The 18,644-nt window shown below is 49.8% G+C and overlaps 1 protein-coding gene across 1 annotated transcript in view; it reads right to left on the bottom strand.

Moving 5' to 3' along the window:
• The window catches only part of LOC143975804 (N-acetyltransferase 8F1-like), a 261,344-nt gene extending 245,195 nt beyond the window's left edge, over nt 1-16,149 (bottom strand). The window contains exon 1 of the mRNA XM_077478348.1: nt 16,030-16,149. The gene's annotated coding sequence lies outside the window, so the exon portion shown is untranslated. The remainder of the gene's footprint in view (nt 1-16,029) is intronic.
• Nucleotides 16,150-18,644: the final 2,495 nt, after the last annotated feature.

Raw genomic sequence — 18,644 nt, 5'->3', positions numbered from 1 at the left:
TGTGTATTATTTGTGTTCTCGCTTGTTTATGGTTTGCTGTGGTTGGTTTGCACGCGTGTCTTTTTCCTTAATAAATATTTATATTTTCACTTACCTTTCGAGCCTCATTCCTTAGTGCAGCCCATTGATCTGTTTACTTTGTGCTGGATGCCTGTGTTAGGCATCCCTTCCATGACAGAATTCTGAAGCCATACTAACAGATCGGCTGCACTTGGGAATAGGGTCTGGACACTTGCTATTGCCAAGAAAAATGCATCTGGATGATATCCTGTATCTTTCGCTTCTGGCAACAGATGACAGAGATTTTTGTCGTCAGACATTAGGTGAATACACTAGAGAGCAACTGCTGGAATGTATCCGTATAGCCCATGTTTTTGTTGATCAGGGCAGTTTTCTGTTTGAGGATGTGCAACCATTGATTTGGATCTGTACAGAGTTGGCCCTGTCTGATGTCCCTAGTGGAGGTGATGACTATACACCCCCTTTTATTGCAGCTCAGGTAGAGTCTTTGGTGTGGCTGTTGGAAGATGACTCAGCCTTTTTCTTTGAACAATACTCAGCTTGTCCTCAACAGGTGCTTGCAGCATGTATTGATTCAGTGCAGTCTCTGGTCAGACAAACCATGTGCAAACCAGATTTTGTGCAACCATTATTACAGGCCTGGTCAAGCTTGTTGTACTCAGCTTCTGTCAGCTCCCAACCACCCATTTCTGTGTCCAGATACCAGCCTGCTGGAATATCTTCCTCTCTATTACCCCCAACAACCACAATTTCTGACCAATACACCCTGCTACCAATGAAGTACCAGTACCCTGTTTCCTCCTGCTGTACCTACCCAGCCTTTAACCCCTCTGCTACTTCTCAGCTGCCTTCATCAGTTCCATTGAATCTCCCCTCAAGATCTGCTCCCTCTGTTTTACCATCCTTCCACTCTTCACTCTTACCAGCTGCATCCACTACCTACAGCCCTGTACCCACATACAAATCTTCAGTTGCTAAAACCAAAAAGAAACGGAAGTTTTTCCCAACCCATACCATTCTGTCATCACCCACTTCTGCCTCCACGCCTGATGTTCCAATGCCTGCTGTTCAGCCTGTTGTGCCAGTGTCTCTGCCTGTTGTCCAGCCTGCTGTCCCGGCCTTCCAGCCTGACGCCTTCGAGCCTGCTGTCCCGGCCTTCCAGCCTGACGCCTTCGAGCCTGATGCCCCGGCCTTCCAGCCTGACGCCTTCCAGCCTGATGCCCCGGCCTTCCAGCCTGACGCCTTCCAGTCTGATGCCCCGGCCTTCCAGCCTGACGCCTTCCAGTCTGATGCCCCGGCCTTCCAGCCTGACGCCTTCCAGTCTGATGCCCCGGCCTTCCAGCCTGACGCCTTCCAGTCTGATGCCCCGGCCTTCCAGCCTGACGCCTTCCAGTCTGATGCCCCGGCCTTCCAGCCTGACGCCTTCGAGCCTGATGCCCCGGCCTTCCAGCCTGACGCCTTCCAGCCTGATGCCCCGGCCTTCCAGCCTAACGCCTTCAAGTCTGATGCCCCGGCCTTCCAGCCTGACGCCTTCCAGTCTGATGCCCCGGCCTTCCAGCCTGACGCCTTCCAGTCTGATGCCCCGGCCTTCCAGCCTGACGCCTTCCAGTCTGATGCCCCGGCCTTCCAGCCTGACGCCTTCCAGTCTGATGCCCCGGCCTTCCAGCCTGACGCCTTCCAGTCTGATGCCCCGGCCTTCCAGCCTGACGCCTTCCAGTCTGATGCCCCGGCCTTCCAGCCTGACGCCTTCCAGTCTGATGCCCCGGCCTTCCAGCCTGACGCCTTCCAGTCTGATGCCCCGGTCTTCCAGCCTGACGCCTTCCAGTCTGATGCCCCGGTCTTCCAGCCTGACGCCTTCCAGTCTGATGCCCCGGCCTTCCAGCCTGACGCCTTCCAGTCTGATGCCCCAGCCTTCCAGCCTGACGCCTTCCAGTCTGATGCCCCGGCCTTCCAGCCTGACGCCTTCCAGTCTGATGCCCCGGTCTTCCAGCCTGACGCCTTCCAGTCTGATGCCCCGGTCTTCCAGCCTGACGCCTTCCAGTCTGATGCCCCGGCCTTCCAGCCTGACGCCTTCCAGTCTGATGCCCCGGCCTTCCAGCCTGACGCCTTCCAGTCTGATGCCCCGGCCTTCCAGCCTGACGCCTTCCAGTCTGATGCCCCGGCCTTCCAGCCTGACGCCTTCCAGTCTGATGCCCCGGCCTTCCAGCCTGACGCCTTCCAGTCTGATGCCCCGACCTTGCAGCCTGACGCCTTCCAGTCTGATGCCCCGGCCTTGCAGCCTGACGCCTTCCAGTCTGATGCCCCGGCCTTGCAGCCTGACGCCTTCCAGTCTGATGCCCCGGCCTTGCAGCCTGACGCCTTCCAGTCTGATGCCCCGGCCTTGCAGTCTGATGCCCCGGCCTTGCAGTCTGATGCCCCGGCCTTGCAGTCTGATGCCTTGCAGTCTGATGTCCCCGGCCTTCCAGTCTGATGCCTTGCAGTCTGATGTCCCGGCCTTCCAGTCTGATGCCTTGCAGTCTGATGTCCCGGCCTTCCAGTCTGATGCCTTGCAGTCTGATGTCCCGGCCTTCCAGTCTGATGCCTTGCAGTCTGATGTCCCGGCCTTCCAGTCTGATGCCTTGCAGTCTGATGTCCCGGCCTTCCAGTCTGATGCCTTGCAGTCTGATGTCCCAGCCTTCCAGTCTGATGCCTTCCAGTCTGATGCCTTCCACTCTGATGCCTTCCAGTCTGCCTTCCAGTCTGATGTCCCGGCCTTCCAGTCTGATGCCTTGCAGTCTGATGTCCCGGCCTTCCAGTCTGATGCCTTGCAGTCTGATGCCCCGGCCTTCCAGCCTGACGCCTTCCAGTCTGATGCCCCGGCCTTCCAGCCTGACGCCTTCCAGTCTGATGCCCCGGCCTTCCAGCCTGACGCCTTCCAGTCTGATGCCCCGGCCTTCCAGCCTGACGCCTTCCAGTCTGATGCCCCGGCCTTGCAGCCTGACGCCTTCCAGTCTGATGCTCCGGCCTTGCAGCCTGACGCCTTCCAGTCTGATGCCCCGGCCTTGCAGCCTGACGCCTTCCAGTCTGATGCCCCGGCCTTGCAGCCTGACGCCTTCCAGTCTGATGCCCCGGCCTTGCAGTCTGATGCCCCGGCCTTGCAGTCTGATGCCCCGGCCTTGCAGTCTGATGTCCCGGCCTTCCAGTCTGATGCCTTGCAGTCTGATGTCCCGGCCTTCCAGTCTGATGCCTTGCAGTCTGATGTCCCGGCCTTCCAGTCTGATGCCTTGCAGTCTGATGTCCCGGCCTTCCAGTCTGATGCCTTGCAGTCTGATGTCCCGGCCTTCCAGTCTGATGCCTTGCAGTCTGATGTCCCGGCCTTCCAGTCTGATGCCTTCCAGTCTGATGCCTTCCAGTCTGCCTTCCAGTCTGATGTCCTGGCCTTCCAGTCTGATGCCTTGCAGTCTGATGTCCCGGCCTTCCAGTCTGATGCCTTGCAGTCTGATGTCCCGGCCTTCCAGTCCGATGCCTTGCAGTCTGATGTCCCGGCCTTCCAGTCCGATGCCTTGCAGTCTGATGTCCCGGCCTTCCAGTCCGATGCCTTGCAGTCTGATGTCCCGGCCTTCCAGTCCGATGCCTTGCAGTCTGATGTCCCGGCCTTCCAGTCCGATGCCTTGCAGTCTGATGTCCCGGCCTTCCAGTCCGATGCCTTGCAGTCTGATGTCCCGGCCTTCCAGTCCGATGCCTTGCAGTCTGATGTCCCGGCCTTCCAGTCCGATGCCTTGCAGTCTGATGTCCCGGCCTTCCAGTCCGATGCCTTGCAGTCTGATGTCCCGGCCTTCCAGTCCGATGCCTTGCAGTCTGATGTCCTGGCCTTCCAGCCTGACGACCCGGAGCTCGCTGCCCAGCCTGACGACCCGGAGCTCGCTGCCCAGCCTGACGACCCGGAGCTCGCTGCCCAGCCTGACGACCCGGAGCTCGCTGCCCAGCCTGACGACCCGGAGCTCGCTGCCCAGCCTGACGACCCGGAGCTCGCTGCCCAGCCTGACGACCCGGAGCTCGCTGCCAAGCCTACTGCCCAGGCTGATGACCCAGTGTTTGCTGCCCAGCCTGGTGACCAGGTGCTTTCTGCCAAGCCTACTGCCCAGCCTGATGACCCGGTGTTTGCTGCACAGCCTGGTGACCCGGAGCTCGCTGCCCAGCCTGGTGACCCGGAGCTCGCTGCCCAGCCTGGTGACCCGGAGCTCGCTGCCCAGCCTGATGACCCGGAGCTCGCTGCCCAGCCTGATGACCCGGAGCTCGCTGCCCAGCCTGATGACCCGGAGCTCGCTGCCCAGCCTGATGACCCGGAGCTCAGTGCCCAGCCTGATGACCCAGAGCTCGCTGCCAAGCCTACTGCCCAGGCTGATGACCCAGTGTTTGCTGCCCAGCCTGGTGACCCGGTGCTTTCTGCCAAGCCTACTGCCCAGCCTGATGACCCGGTGTTTGCTGCCCAGCCTGGTGACCCGGTGCTTGCTGCCAAGCCTACTGCCCAGCCTGATGACCCGATGCTTGCTGCCCAGCCTGATGACCCGATGCTTGCTGCCCAGCCTGATGACCCGATGCTTGCTGCCCAGCCTGATGACCCGATGCTTGCTGGCCAGCCTGATGACCTGGAGCCTGCTGCCCAGCTCGATGACCCGAAGCAAGTTGCCCAGCCTGTTTTTATTTCCAGATCTAAACTTCCAGACCCTGGTGGTGGGATACATGTTCCTTTGCCGGACTTGGGTGGCATGCCTCCCAGTAGGTTAAGAGACTCTGGCCGGAGAGCGCAAAGAAGTCAGCAATCAGAGGGGAGACTTTTCTGGACTTTTCCCCATTTACATGCACTGTCAGGTCAAGGGCAGAATGGAGTGTCCGGAGGCCACTCCTTAGGGGGGGGGACTGTCAGGAACAGTGTTGTTGCTGGGATCGCCTGCTGGTGTCTTTCTTTTGCCATCAAAGGTTGCAGTTATGGTGGTCACCAGCGGGTGTCTCCCAGCAAATAGGCACTCTAATAATCCAGCTGCACATGTAGTGGTATGGCTTGGAAGTATATAAGCCCGCCCTTCACTGAGGCTCATTGCTTCAGAACCCTTCCTGCAAGCCTTGTCCCTGCCTGACCTGATACCTGTTCCTGATACCTGTTCCTGATACCTGTTCCTGATACCTGTTCCTGATTTTCTTCCTGTCCTGGACTCTGTTCCCTATACCTGAGACTTCCCCTGATTCCTGCCTTGGCTCCCCTTGCTTCCGCTTCCTCCACCTGGCCTCCTGTTCCCCTTGTCTCTCATCCCTGCCTTGTTATGTATGTGTTCCCTTTCCATGTATATATATATTTAGTTAGTTAGTTAGTTTAGGGGTTTTTGGGGTTTGCTGTGTATTATTTGTGTTCTCGCTTGTTTATGGTTTGCTGTGGTTGGTTTGCACGCGTGTCTTTTTCCTTAATAAATATTTATATTTTCACTTACCTTTCGAGCCTCATTCCTTAGTGCAGCCCATTGATCTGTTTACTTTGTGCTGGATGCCTGTGTTAGGCATCCCTTCCATGACACCGCCAATACTCTGCAATACCCTGCCATAAATTGCCATACCCAGCCATACTCAGAGATACCCAGCCATACTCGGTGATACCCTGAAATACCCAGCCATAGACGCCCCCCACCCCTCACCGCCCTCCGGTGCTTCTACCAACTCACCAGTACGATCAAAGCCAGAATCTTTTTTTTATTTTTTATTTCAGGCTTCCCAGCCTAGAGGTGAGATGTGGGGTCATATTGACCCCCAGATTTCACTGTAAAGAGGACCTGTCACCCCATATTCCTATTACAAGGGATGTTTACATTCCTTGCAATAGGAATAAAAGTGATCAAAAATATATTTTTGGGGAAAAAAATGTCAAACTAAAATAAATAAAGTAAAATGAACAATAAAAAAAAAGAAAACTTTTTTAAAGCGCCCATGTCCCCATGTGCTCGCATGCAGAAGCGAAAAATAAAAAAAAGATTCTGGCTTTGATCGTACTGGTGAGTTGGTAAGCGTAAGCCCCGCCCACATATGAAAACGGTGTTCAAACCACACATGTGAGGTATCGCCGAGAATATTAGAGCGAGAGCAATAATTCTAGTCCTAGACCTCCTCTGCAACTCAAAACATGTAACCAGTAAAAAAAAATTTTAAGCGTCGCCTATGGGGATTTTTTTAAGTAGCGACGTTTGGCGCCATTCCACGGGCATGTGCAATTTTGAAGAGTGACATGTTTGATATCTATTTACTCAGCATAACTTCATCTTTCACTTTATGCAAACATTGGGCTAGCTTTACTGTTTTTTTTGTTTGTTTTTTAAGCACAAAACTGTTTTTTCCCCCAAAAAAACGCGTTTGAAAAATTGCTGCGCAAATACCGTGTGAGATAAAAATTTGCAACGACCACCATTGTATTCTCCAGGGTCTTTGCTAAAAAAAAATATTTATGGTCAAAACCCTTCGTCCTGAAGGTATGGAAGGAAAACATAAACACGCCACATGACGAACAACATAAAATAGACCTGAAGTGTGCCCTGGTCTGCAGTAAGGTAAACCCAGTTGAGCTGGGCAGTGAGCCCTGTGCTACTGGGCGGTATGCTAAGAGAAGGGCGCATACCTGAAGAAAGTAATGGTTGTTCCTGTAGAGAAACTTGTTTCTTGAGTGCTGTGAGAAAGGGAAATGGGTGGGAGGGTACCGCGCACTGGAATCGACACTGAACGGTGTGGGAGGTCTGGTTATATACCCTCCGGGCTCCTCCCATAATTACGGGCCACCATACTGGCCCTCTTATTTATGGTCAAAACCCTTCGTCCTGAAGGTATGGAAGGAAAACATAAACACGCCACATGACGAACAACATAAAATAGACCTGAAGTGTGCCCTGGTCTGCAGTAAGGTAAACCCAGTTGAGCTGGGCAGTGAGCCCTGTGCTACTGGGCGGTATGCTAAGAGAAGGGCGCAAAAGACTTGGTTTAGGGACAAAGTAGTTTATTATAGTAAGACAATAGGTTTTAGAGAGCAAGGCCGCGGAAGGCTTGAGCCATTTCTGACTGTGGGTCGGGAATGTACTGAGCGAAGCAAGTGGATTTCCATCTTCCCAACTTCCTGATTACGTGTGCTGGAACTCCGTTGCGTGAGGCTGCTGATGCTGCTCCGATACGAAAAGAGTGTCCTGAATAACGAGCTGGGTCGAGGCCTATATTGCGTAGGAGGATCTTGACATGGCTGATAAACTGATTACAGCTAAGTGGTTTAACCGGGAATGGTAGTAACGGGCTGTCGGGTGATGGATCGGATAAGTGCTCTAGTAATTGGTCCAAGACGGCCACGGGGCACCAGGCATTGGAGGTTTTAAAAAACTTGATGTCCGTCCCTGGGCCCACCTGTTGTGTTTTAGATACCTCTAAATGTAAAGTGAAGAAGGTTTGGTGGCGAGTGAGGTGCCGTCTGCATAGCTTCTTACCGCTAGAGCTGGTGACTGTAAATTCGCTGGGGCGCAGAAAACCATAGAAGGCTAGGTAAATGGCTGCTTTAATGACCAGGCTAGGAAAAGGGCCAAAAGGGGAACGAGAGAGGAAGAGTGATATCTCACGAAAGATGGTGCCGGTCACAGGAAGACGTTTGCTGCTGACTGGCGGCTGCTGTTTGAGAATACCACGCAGAATTGTCTTGACTGCATGAGCGGCGAATAAGGACGGTTTGGCGGGGTCTTGTAAAGAAATAAAATGTTGGATGCCTGCCAGATAGAGTCTGATAGTGTTGTGAGCCAAAGTCATCTGCGTGTGGCAGTATGAAATGAAAGCGAGGATATGATGGAGATCGCCTGGGCTCGCCCCGGGAAAGGCTGCTAGGAATCTGTTGTACATTTTCCAGGCAGCACGATAGGCCTTGATCGTGTTGTGGGATAACGAAAGGTTAATGAGCTTGGTAGCATTGCATAGGTACGGATTCAATGAAGAGTTAGCTGAGACCAGTGTGGGATAGTAGTCATGGTTGGGTCGGCTCCAGGTTCCTGTGAAAAGAATGATTCGAAATTAAGGCGGGACAGGGCATCAGCTAAGGTATTACACTTGCCTGGGATGTGGATGCAGAGAAGATTAAACTGGTGCTGAAGGGACAATTGTACCAACCTGCGAAGAAATGCCATTATGGCCAGTGACTTAGAACGGCCTTTGTTTATGATGTTGGCTGTGGCTTGATTGTCTGTGACAACCGTAACTGTCTGTCCTGTCCAGCTACTGCCCCAGGCTTGTGCTGCAGCCACTATAGGATATAGCTCGAATAGCGAGGATGATAGATTGAAGCCGGGGATTGCGAGAATCTCTGGCGGCCATGGGCCTGCGAACCAGTGACGGTCAAAGATCGCTGCAAAGCCTGTGGAGGCTGCAGCATCAGTGACTATCTGGGGTGAAGAGGAGGATACTGATGGGATAAACATTGAGATGCCGTTCCAGTTTGCTAAGAAATTGTCCCACATGTTGAGATCGGCTGTTGCTGCTTGATCTAGCCTGAAGACACGGTCGGGGTCTTGTACTTGGGAAAGAAATACCAAGAGGCGGGAGACAAAAGATCGACCCTGGGGGATGATCCTTACCGCGAAGTTGAGCATCCCGAGCAAAGACTGGAGTTGTCTCTTGGTGCACCCTTGTGTAATCGTAAAGGTATGGATGACCTCCCTGATGCGGGTTAGTTTGTCGAGAGGTAAGCTGGCCTGCATGGTTTGAGTATCGAGGATGATACCCAAGAAGGTGAGGCGTTGTGCGGGGCCTTCCACCTTCTTCTCCGCTATGGGTACATTGAGTTTGGCAAAAACTTCTCTAAGGCTATTAAGATCTACTGGAGATTCCCCGGGTTCCTCAATAAGCAGAAAGTCGTCCAAGTAGTGGATCACTTTCTGACAGGACGCGTGGTGTGAAAGGATCCAGGACAGGCACTGGGCGAACGTGTCGAAGAGCCATGGACTGCTTTTGGAGCCGAAGGTCAATTTCGTGGCGAAATAGTACTGGTCCTTCCATTTGACACCGTGCCATTGCCATAGGCATGGATGGATCGGTAATAATTTAAAAGCGTCCGCGATGTCGGCTTTGGACAGCCAGGCGCCAGCTCCTAAGCGGAGGATGGTTTGGATGGCAAGGTCTACGGAGGAGTATTTGAGACCGAATTCCTCTGAGGGTATAAGGGAATTTAAACTAGGTACGTGAGAAAAATGAGGCGCGGACAAATCATAGACTAAACGAAGTTTATTTGAGAATTTCCCTTTCACGAGCCCGATAGGGCTGACTCTCCAAACAGAAAAAGGTGGGTGTGAGAAGGGGCCGATCATGTATCCCCGATCAAGTTCATTTTGTAGCAAGGTGTTGATCGCTTCTTCGTCTGTGGCTGCTGACCGAAGATTTCTGCATTCGTGGGTGGTGTCTGGGAGAGTGATAAACCCCGTGTGGAAACCTACAGTGAAACCCTGTAGTAGGAAGGCTGCTAGTGAGGGTGATGGGTGTGAAAGGAGGTAGAAGTGCAGCCATCCGATGTGTATGCGGCTCAGTCATGTGTGGTTAGGTTTTTTGATCCCGCAGGCGATTCTGGGGTGAGCTTGGTGGCAAGTGAGGCAGACGTGGAGGAGTCTGCATTGAGGGAAATGGCAACCCCCGATATTGAAGTTGTTGCAAATTTGAGCTCCTCCTAGCGTTTTAATGGGTCGACCTAACTTGTCCTCTTGTGGGCGCTGTGTGGATGTACCTGCGCTCTGAGCTGTGTTTGAGAAGGGGGGAAAGTACGGGGGGCGTCTGCCCTCGTTTTCCGAACACCAGCTAGTTGTGTGGGTGGCCGACTGGCAGTTGGTGCACAGTGGGGAGCGTAGACCCGCAAAATGGCGACAGAATAGTTCTGTATCGACTGCGCTCCAGTCGGTAGCCAACTGAAACTGACTGAGCCTGGCAGCAGCTTTGGCCGAAAAGGAGCGGTGGTAGTCGTAGAACGCGCTCCCTCCATACCTATAACCTAGATCCGTCACTGCGTGTAGATACAGATCAAGTTCTTCCCTTTTGTTGGGGTTGAGGGAGCAAATTATGTCTCTAACCATACCAAAGGCGAGCACGAACTCAGTGACTGTGAGCTTACGTGCGAGCCTACGGTCTTTCGCTTTTAGAACGACGGAGACATCCCCCCATGTATAGGCTTTGTTCTCCGCTGCATCGTGAACCGAAATAAGGAGGGACGCGAGATTGACGTCCCGGCCATCTAAAATGTCCTTCCTAATGTTAGCTGGGACGAGATGTGCCGGGAAGATGGTGGAGCTGTACTGGGGCGTACCTAACGGTATTGGCATGGGGGTGGTAGTGGTGGGTGATGTGGGGAGCACTTGTCGTTCTTCTAGAGACACTACTCTGGTCTGGACATCGGAGACTGTTGAAGACAGTGAAGCCACTAAGGAGTGCAGCTGAGCAACTGCTGATGCAATGGAGTGTAGGGACGCCTGGGAATCTGATGGGGCTGGCGTAGATGGTGGGAATAGCAATTTGAAGAGTTCGGCTTTTCTTGCTGTAGCCGGGAAGGGGATATCCCTGCGTCGTAGTTCTGCCGTGAGTTTCGGGATGGTCCAGGCTCTGTAGAGCTGTCCGTCACCGTTGGTTGAACCCGCCCCAGGTGATGACGGGTCGGGGGAAGAGATGTCGCTGCCGGCCAACGACATGGTGTCCGCTAAACGAGAGGGGAAATGCATATGTTTTAAGAAAAGGTTGGGGATACAGGAGGGGACAGAAAGGTACTTCGAGGAAAGCATAAAGTAGGAAAATCAGGGGGAGTGACAGCCATAGCGACAGTTGGTTTGCGCTTGAGCGCTGTTTGAGTGAAACAATTTATTTATAACTCATAAGAATGCGTGACACCGAGGTGAGCCAGGAGGTGACTGGCTAGGTAACCGATAGCTCGGGTGTCCGACTGTGCTCGGCACAGACTAGTGCACCAGAATCCCCGGGGCGAACCGGGGAAGGTAACGGAAGTCTGGTGTGCTAAGTAGGAATGTTGCGGTCTGTAGAAATTGACGTGTGTTCGGTCGGCTAACTGCTTGCACTGCCAGCAAGAATGGGGGTTTAGGCGACCTTGTCTGCGTAGTGGAGGCTTGTGCTCCGAAAACAGAGTGAAATGCGTAGAAGTATGTGACAGTTGCTAACGCCTCGGACCCAAAAATTTAAAATTATGCGTGTGAGGTAAAATATGTTGTGAAAGTGTGTAAGAGAAAGGAACTTTTTTTTTTTCTTTTTTTTTTTTTCATACCTTCTAACGATGCACCTGCCTTGAAGCCCTGGTGCTGGTGACTCTGTTGGGTCAAGGGCTGAATTTGTGTGAAACCTACAGCGGGGTGATACAGGAGTAGTAATAAGGTGGGTTTACAAGCTGTTTCGGGGCCATAGGCGACCCCCTGGTGAAGAAATGCAAAACTCTAACCAGGTTACCTTGTATTCTACCCCCCTCCCCCCTTCTTTTTTTTTTTTTTTTTTTTTTTACCTGGAATGGGTGGTCTGAGCCTCTTGCAGGATGGACCAAGTGGCAAATTTAATGACCTAAAAAGAGGAACAGGGATAGAGAAAACGTATGAGTAGCCGTGTTGCTACTAGAGACGTTCGGCTGTTTTGTGAGCCAAATGCAGAAAGACTTGCCGTGGTTGCAAGACAGTTAAGTTTAGAAGGATAGAAGGTAAGAAAATGATTTATGTGGGGTTGACCGTGCGTAACTACGAGCGGTTTGGTGTAGAAGTTGTGAATGAACGTGCAATTAGGTTCGAGAAAGGTGAAAAGCATCGTAGAGCTTGTGCCGTGACTATTAGAACCGGGCTGGATGTGAGCCCTGAAAGAACGGTTGGTGACAGATTTGGCCCGTTTGTCGATGACGTGATAAGACCCGGTGCGGTATTGTGTATATATATATTTATATTTCCCCCCCTGACGACCGCCTGGAGTGCGTCTGTGATCTGAACGAGCGGGTAGATGGCCAACTTGAGGCGGGGTGCATGTTTGAAACCGTGTAAGGGTAGCACTGGTTTCGGTTTATTTACAGGCCGAGCGATTTCGAAAGAAAACATGGTAACGAGTACAGAATGAGAACGTACGATTTTAACGAAAGCTGTGAACGAGTACAGAATAAACGTGCGATTTTTACGAAAGCTGTGAATGAGTACAGAATGAGAACGTACGATTTTAACGAAGCTGTGAACAAGTACAGAATGAGAACGTACGGGTGAAATACGGCAGGTAGAAGAAAAATGTACGTGAAAGATAGCGTAAAGAGATACTAGCCTAAGACAACTTTAGCCAAGAAAACAAGCTAGCGAACTGATATCAACTTGAGTAAGGAATAACGAGAATAGTCCTACCTGTGACGACGAGGCGTAACGATCGGCAAGGTTTTGCGAGTGGAGACGGGATAGCGATGGTGTATGTACGCGCTTACTAAGACGAAGTAAGAAGCAAACGGTCGGCCTGGTGACGTATTACCGCGCACTGGAATCGACACTGAACGGTGTGGGAGGTCTGGTTATATACCCTCCGGGCTCCTCCCATAATTACGGGCCACCATACTGGCCCTCTTATATATATAATGTTTTGGGGTTCTCTGTAATTTTCTAGCAAATAAATGATGATTTTTACATGTAGGAGAGAAATGTCAGAATTGGCCTGGGTGCTCCAGAACGCCTGATGGCGCTCCCTGCATGTTGGGCCTCTGTATGTGGCCACGCTGTGTAAAAGTCTCACACATGTGGTATCGCCGTACTCGGGAGTAATAGCAGAATGTGTTTTGGGGTGTAATTTGTGGTATGCATATGCTGTGTGTGTGAAATAACCTGATAATATGACAATTTTGTGGGAAAAAAAAAGGAAATAGGCCGTCAGTACTTCAGGTGTGATCAATTTTCAGATATTGGCACCATAGCTTGTGGACTCTATAACTTTCACAAAGACCAAATAATATCCACCAATTTGTACTTATTTTTACCAAAGATATGTAGTAGTATGAATTTTGGCCAAAATTTATGAAGAAAAAATTACTAATCTGCTAAATTTTATAACAGAAACGAAGAAAAATTCATTTTTTCGCAGAATTTTCGGTCTTTTTTCTTTTATAGCACAAAAAATAAAAAACTGAGAGGTGATTAAATACCACCAAAAGAAAGCTCTATTTGTGTGAAAAAAAGGACAAACATTTCCTATTAGGTCCAGTGTTGCATGACTGAGTAATTGTCATTCAAAATGTGAGGGCACCGAAAGCTGAAAATTGGTCTGGTTATTAAGGGTGTTTAAGTGCCCAGTGGTCAAGTGGTTAATAATAGAGCTTGCAGTCAGTAGTGTTAGGAGATAGTGCGTGCTGTCTGCGTGCTCTGTACCCAGTACATACCGCTATAATATAGGGCAGGCCCCTACTTTCAAACATCCAACTTACAAACATCTCCTACTTGCAAACGGAAGGAGACAGCAGCAAGTGAGATGAAAAAAGATGGACGACAAAACAAATTATACAGGGGTGATAACCCTTCCCTATGTTTTCCAAAAAGCTTAAAAATAGTTTTTTTGACTGGAGCTACACTTTAAAAATGTACCGGTTGAAAATTACAAACAGATTCAACTTAACACAACAAACCTACACAGTCCCTGTCTTGTTTGCACCGCCTGTATACTGCTGTTCTGAGTATATAGGGCCTGGGGGCCACACGCATTTCCTTTTTTTTAATATGGGTACGGGGTTCCCCTTAATATGCGTACAAGACCCAAATAGGCTGGTAATGGGCAGGGAGGGCTACCCATGCCATTTTTCTCAATGATTTTCAACCATATTGCAGGAACCAGATATAACATTAAAACCGCAAGCAGTTTTAAATGGTGTTATTTCCGTTTAATGTCATTTTGTGCAGGGACTGTTCTAAACACGGGAAACACGTGGCACTTCACAGGCATACTACAGACACCCCCCAGGCACCATATTTAAAGTAATATTTCACTTTTTTTTTCACTTTAATCGTCATTAAAATCAGTGCTCCCGCCAAAACGGCCGTTTTTAAAACTTTATTTTGCATTGACCCATGTCCCCTGAGGCAGGAGGCAGGTCCCCAAACCCTTTTTAGGACAGTGTCTTGCATATTAGCCGTTAAAATTAGCACTTTCCATTTCGAACGTTCGAGTCCCATAGACTTCAATGGGGTTCTAACGTTCGTAACGAACGTGGGGGGTCGTTCGCAAGTTCTGGTGCGAACCGAACCGGGGGGTGTTCGGCTCATCCCTACTGGCCACTGATTGCTGGCACTTGTGGGCGCAGGTTGATGACAATTGTGGGTACTGGTCGGCACTGATTGCTTGCAATGGTGGGCACACATTTTTGGTGGCACTTAATTGTAATCAGGGCACTGATGATCAGTGCCCTGCTTACATCACTAGATGTCCCTTGCGTGGAGATGCCGCTGATCGGCTCTCCTCTCCTCACACTCTGTCAGTGAGAGGCGAGGAGCACCGATTACCGTCATCTCTGTGTTTACATGTAACCGGCTGTGATTGGACACAGCCGATCACATGGTTAAAGAGCCGCAGCTCTTTACACAGATCGGGGTTGTGCCGTGTCCTAGCAACAGGGTGCGGTCATATGACGTCCACCCAGAACGAGAGCAGCGCCGCCCAGCCATCGTTTGACAGCCGGCGGGCAGGAAGTAAAGACCTCCTACCTCCTTATATACTGCGGCAGGGCGGCTCAATTGTGCGAAACAACGTACCTGCACGTCATTTCGTTCAATAGATACTGTGGGCGAGCGACTGCTGCAGGGAGGATGAGCCAAGCTGCGGCTTCCGGCAGACGTGATGTCTGCTGTCTACCCGCCATCACTCCACAGAGAGGCCGAACCGGGGGGGGGGGGGTGTCTGTCTAATGTAAACAAGGCAGATCCCCGTTTTGACAGGGAAGTACACAGAGATCTTCTATTCCTTGGGGGCAAGAACATAGATCTCTGTGTTCTTCCTGTCAGTCTACCCCCCCCCCCCCCCACGCACAGTTAGAAAACACTTCCAGGGAACACTCTTACCATTGTGTCACGGAGCGGCAGAACAGGGCGATACCTTTTGTAAACAAGGCATTTCCCTCGTTCTGCCTAGCGACATGACAGAGACACACTTAACCTCTTCATCACCCCCTAGTGTTTAACCCCTTCACTGCCAGTGTCATTTACACAGTAATCAGTGCATTTATATAGCACTGATCTCTGTATAAATGGCAATGGTCCCAAAAGAGTGTCCGATGTGTCCGCCATGATGTCGCAGTCACAATAAAAATTGCAGATCGCCGCCATTACTAATAAAAAAGAAATTATTATAAAAATGCAAAAAAAAATCTACTCCCTATTTTGTAGATGGAATAGCTTTTGCGCAAACCAATCAATATATGCTTATTGCGTTTTTTTTTTGTTTTTTTTTACAAAAAATATGTAGACAACATATTCATTTTATTTTTTACACTATAAAAAAAAAAAGCGTAAATAAAAGCGATGTTTTTTGCTATAATAAATATCCCCCAAAAATATATATAAAAAACCAATTTATTTCTCAGTTTAGGCCTAAACTAAGAAATAAATTTGTTTTTTATACATATTTTTGGGGGATATTTATTATAGCCAAAAATATTGCTTTTTTTTTCAAAATTTACGCTTTTTTTTTGTTAGCGTAAAAAATAAAAACCGCAGAGGTGATCAAATACAACCAAAATAAATCTCTCTTTGTGGGGGGGGGGGGGGGGGGGAAGAATGCAACTTTTGTTTGGGTACAATGTCGCACGACCGCGCAATTGTCAGTTAAAGCGGCGCAGTGCCCGAATCGCAAACAAGTGATTTTGTTCAGGAAGGGGGTAAAATCCTCCGCGCTTCACGTTGTTATTTTAACCACTTCAGCCCCGGATTGTCACCTTAACACAACTAGACTTTGAAGATGGTGTATAAAAAATAAAAAGAATTTTGCAAATTTTACCAATGCTGGTTGGCACGTGGGTGGGGTTGGCAGACCTGGAAGGGATCTGGTGAACGCGGTTGGTGGTGGTTCCTTTTGGATAAATGCCGTAAGAATAATCCGTCTCTCTATTTCTCTCTAATGCTGACTCTTCTGATCACTGAAGGTCCTATGAACCTCGGTTACCTTTGACCAGATGTGGTAAATCATTCAGGGATCTTATTCCTCTGCAGTCCGTTCATCCGTCACTGTCGGTGTTGCCAACCTATCAGATTGAAATTTACTGATGCCAACACTGGCGCAGCCAAGTCTTTACTGGCATTTCCAAAAGTTACAAAATGACAGTTGTAAGTGTGAATTTCAGTATTTAGGCGACAAATAAGCATAATATGCAATTAGCAATGTGATTCAAGGTAGATATTAACCCCCTTCCCGCTGAGCGTACGCAGATGGGCGTACTCGGCTTCCGGGGGTTATACCGGGATGATGCCCGCACCAGCAGGCTTCATTCCAGTCTCCTAATTGTAAACACGGAAGCGACGTCATGACATCACTTCCCGTTTACTCGGCTGCCAATGGCGCCGGATTTAAAAAAATTTATACAGTATTCAGAGTCGCCGAAAATGGCAATCTGAATACTTTGAAGTGTAAAGGAGGGGTGGGGGGGTCTTTGAGATCCCCGATCCCTCCATAAAGAGTACCTGTCACCACCTATTACTGTCACAAGGGATGTTTTCATTCCTTGTGACAGCAATAATAGTGATCAAATTTTTTTTATTTAGTTTATTAATTTTAAAATAAATAAAAAAAAATATATATTTTTTTTAAAGCGCACGCCGCCCCCGCGAGCTCGCGAAGCAAAGAAAATGCATACGGAAGTCACGCCCGCATATGTAAACGGTGTTCAAATCACACATGTGAGGTATCGCCGCGATCATCAGAGTGAGAGAAATAATTCTAGCACTAGACCTCCTCTGTAATGCCCCGTACACACGAGCGGACTTTTCAACATCCAAAGACCGAAGGACCGAGTCCGTCAGACTATCCGATCGTGTGTGGGCTGCAACGGACTTTTGATTCGCCAAAGTCTGACGGACTTTAGAAATGAAGCATGCTTCAAATTTTCCCGACGGAACTCCGCCGGACCCGGTCCCCTTCGAAAACTCCGCTCGTGTGTATGCTACTCCGACGGACTAAAACCGACGCTAGGGCAGCTATTGGCTACTGGCTATGAACTTCCTTATTCGAGTCCAGTCGTACGTCATCACGTTCGAATCCATCGGAGTTTAGTGTGATTGTGTGTGGCCAAGTCCGTTCGGCCGAAAAGTCTGTCAGAACTCCGTCGGAATTCCAGCAGAACTCCGACGGATCTCCTTTGGAAGTCTGTCGGACTTAAGTCCGCTCGTGTGTACGGGGCATAACTCTAACCTGGTAACCGTAAAAAAAAAATTTAAAGCGTCGCCTATTGAGATTTTTAGGTACCGTAGTTTGTCATCATTCCACGAGTGCGTGCAATTATAAAGTGTGACATGTTCGGTATCTATTTACTCGGCGTAACATTATCTTTCACATTATGCAAAAAATTGGGCTAATTTTACTGTTTCGTTTTTTTTTAATTCATGAAAGTGTCCCTTTTCCCAAAAAGTTGCGTTTAAAATGCAGCTGCGCAAATAACGTGTGACATAAAATATTGCAACAATCGCCGTTTTATTCTCTAGAGTCTCTGCTAAAAAAAAATAGGCAAAAAGCTTTTTTTTTTTATTTTAATCTCAAAATAGTAAGTGTCTCAGGGACAGGACTCTAGAATGGGTGACACACACGCACATGAAATGGACCCTCACGGTGGCACTGACTGCAGTGTTCAGCAGCACAGATCACCGACGCGTCCCGTCCTGGGTCACAATGACAGTCTCTCTCTGTGCCAGGTGGTCCTCTCGGTCCCCTCCAGTCCAAACAGCACTGACAGTCCTGCTCCCGGCTTGCCTCGCTCCCGTCCCACAGACCCGCACACAAGGCTCCGGCCACTCCGCTCGGCTCCCTTGCACCATGACATCACACAACATGCATCAGGCACCGTCTCCGCCAGAAAGGAAAAGAAAAGCAGCGCCTCTAAGGGCAGTATTGGCAAGCCATCTAATGAGGAGTCATAAGTGAAACTACTCACAAAAGGAGCATAAACACATTTTCTCCTAAATGTCCGTGTCTCTGAAGTGCAGCTGACAGCTCAAGCAGGTGGATTCCAGCATTCGCAGCCTTCAGAGACACGGATATTTAGGAGAAAAAACACAGTTTGCTCCAGGATTACTATCATGCTTGTGTTTTTTGCTCCCTTTGTGAGTAGTTTCACTTTTGACTTATCATTAAATGGTTTACCAATACTGCACTTAGAGGCGCTGTGTTTCTTTTCCTTTGTTTCATTGCAGAGGCTGCTTCTAGACCAGTGATTCTCAACCAGGGTTGTGTGAAACCCTAGGGTTCCTCCAAAGGTTGCTGGGGGTTTCTACAGCATTCGGCAATTTCTGCCTCTCACATAAGTTCCAACCGACACCATTCATCTTTTTAGCTATTTGTAAGGAGGTAATTCTTCCCAATGACCACAAGTGTGAGGACTATTCTTCCCAATGACCACAAGTGTA

This window comes from Lithobates pipiens, unplaced genomic scaffold, assembly GCF_037356315.1.
Source record: "Lithobates pipiens isolate NorthernLeopardFrog02 unplaced genomic scaffold, aLitPip1_a1.2 Scaffold_13, whole genome shotgun sequence".
In the NCBI taxonomy this organism is placed as follows: domain Eukaryota; kingdom Metazoa; phylum Chordata; class Amphibia; order Anura; family Ranidae; genus Lithobates; species Lithobates pipiens.
This window is presented reverse-complemented; position numbering and strand designations above follow the sequence as displayed.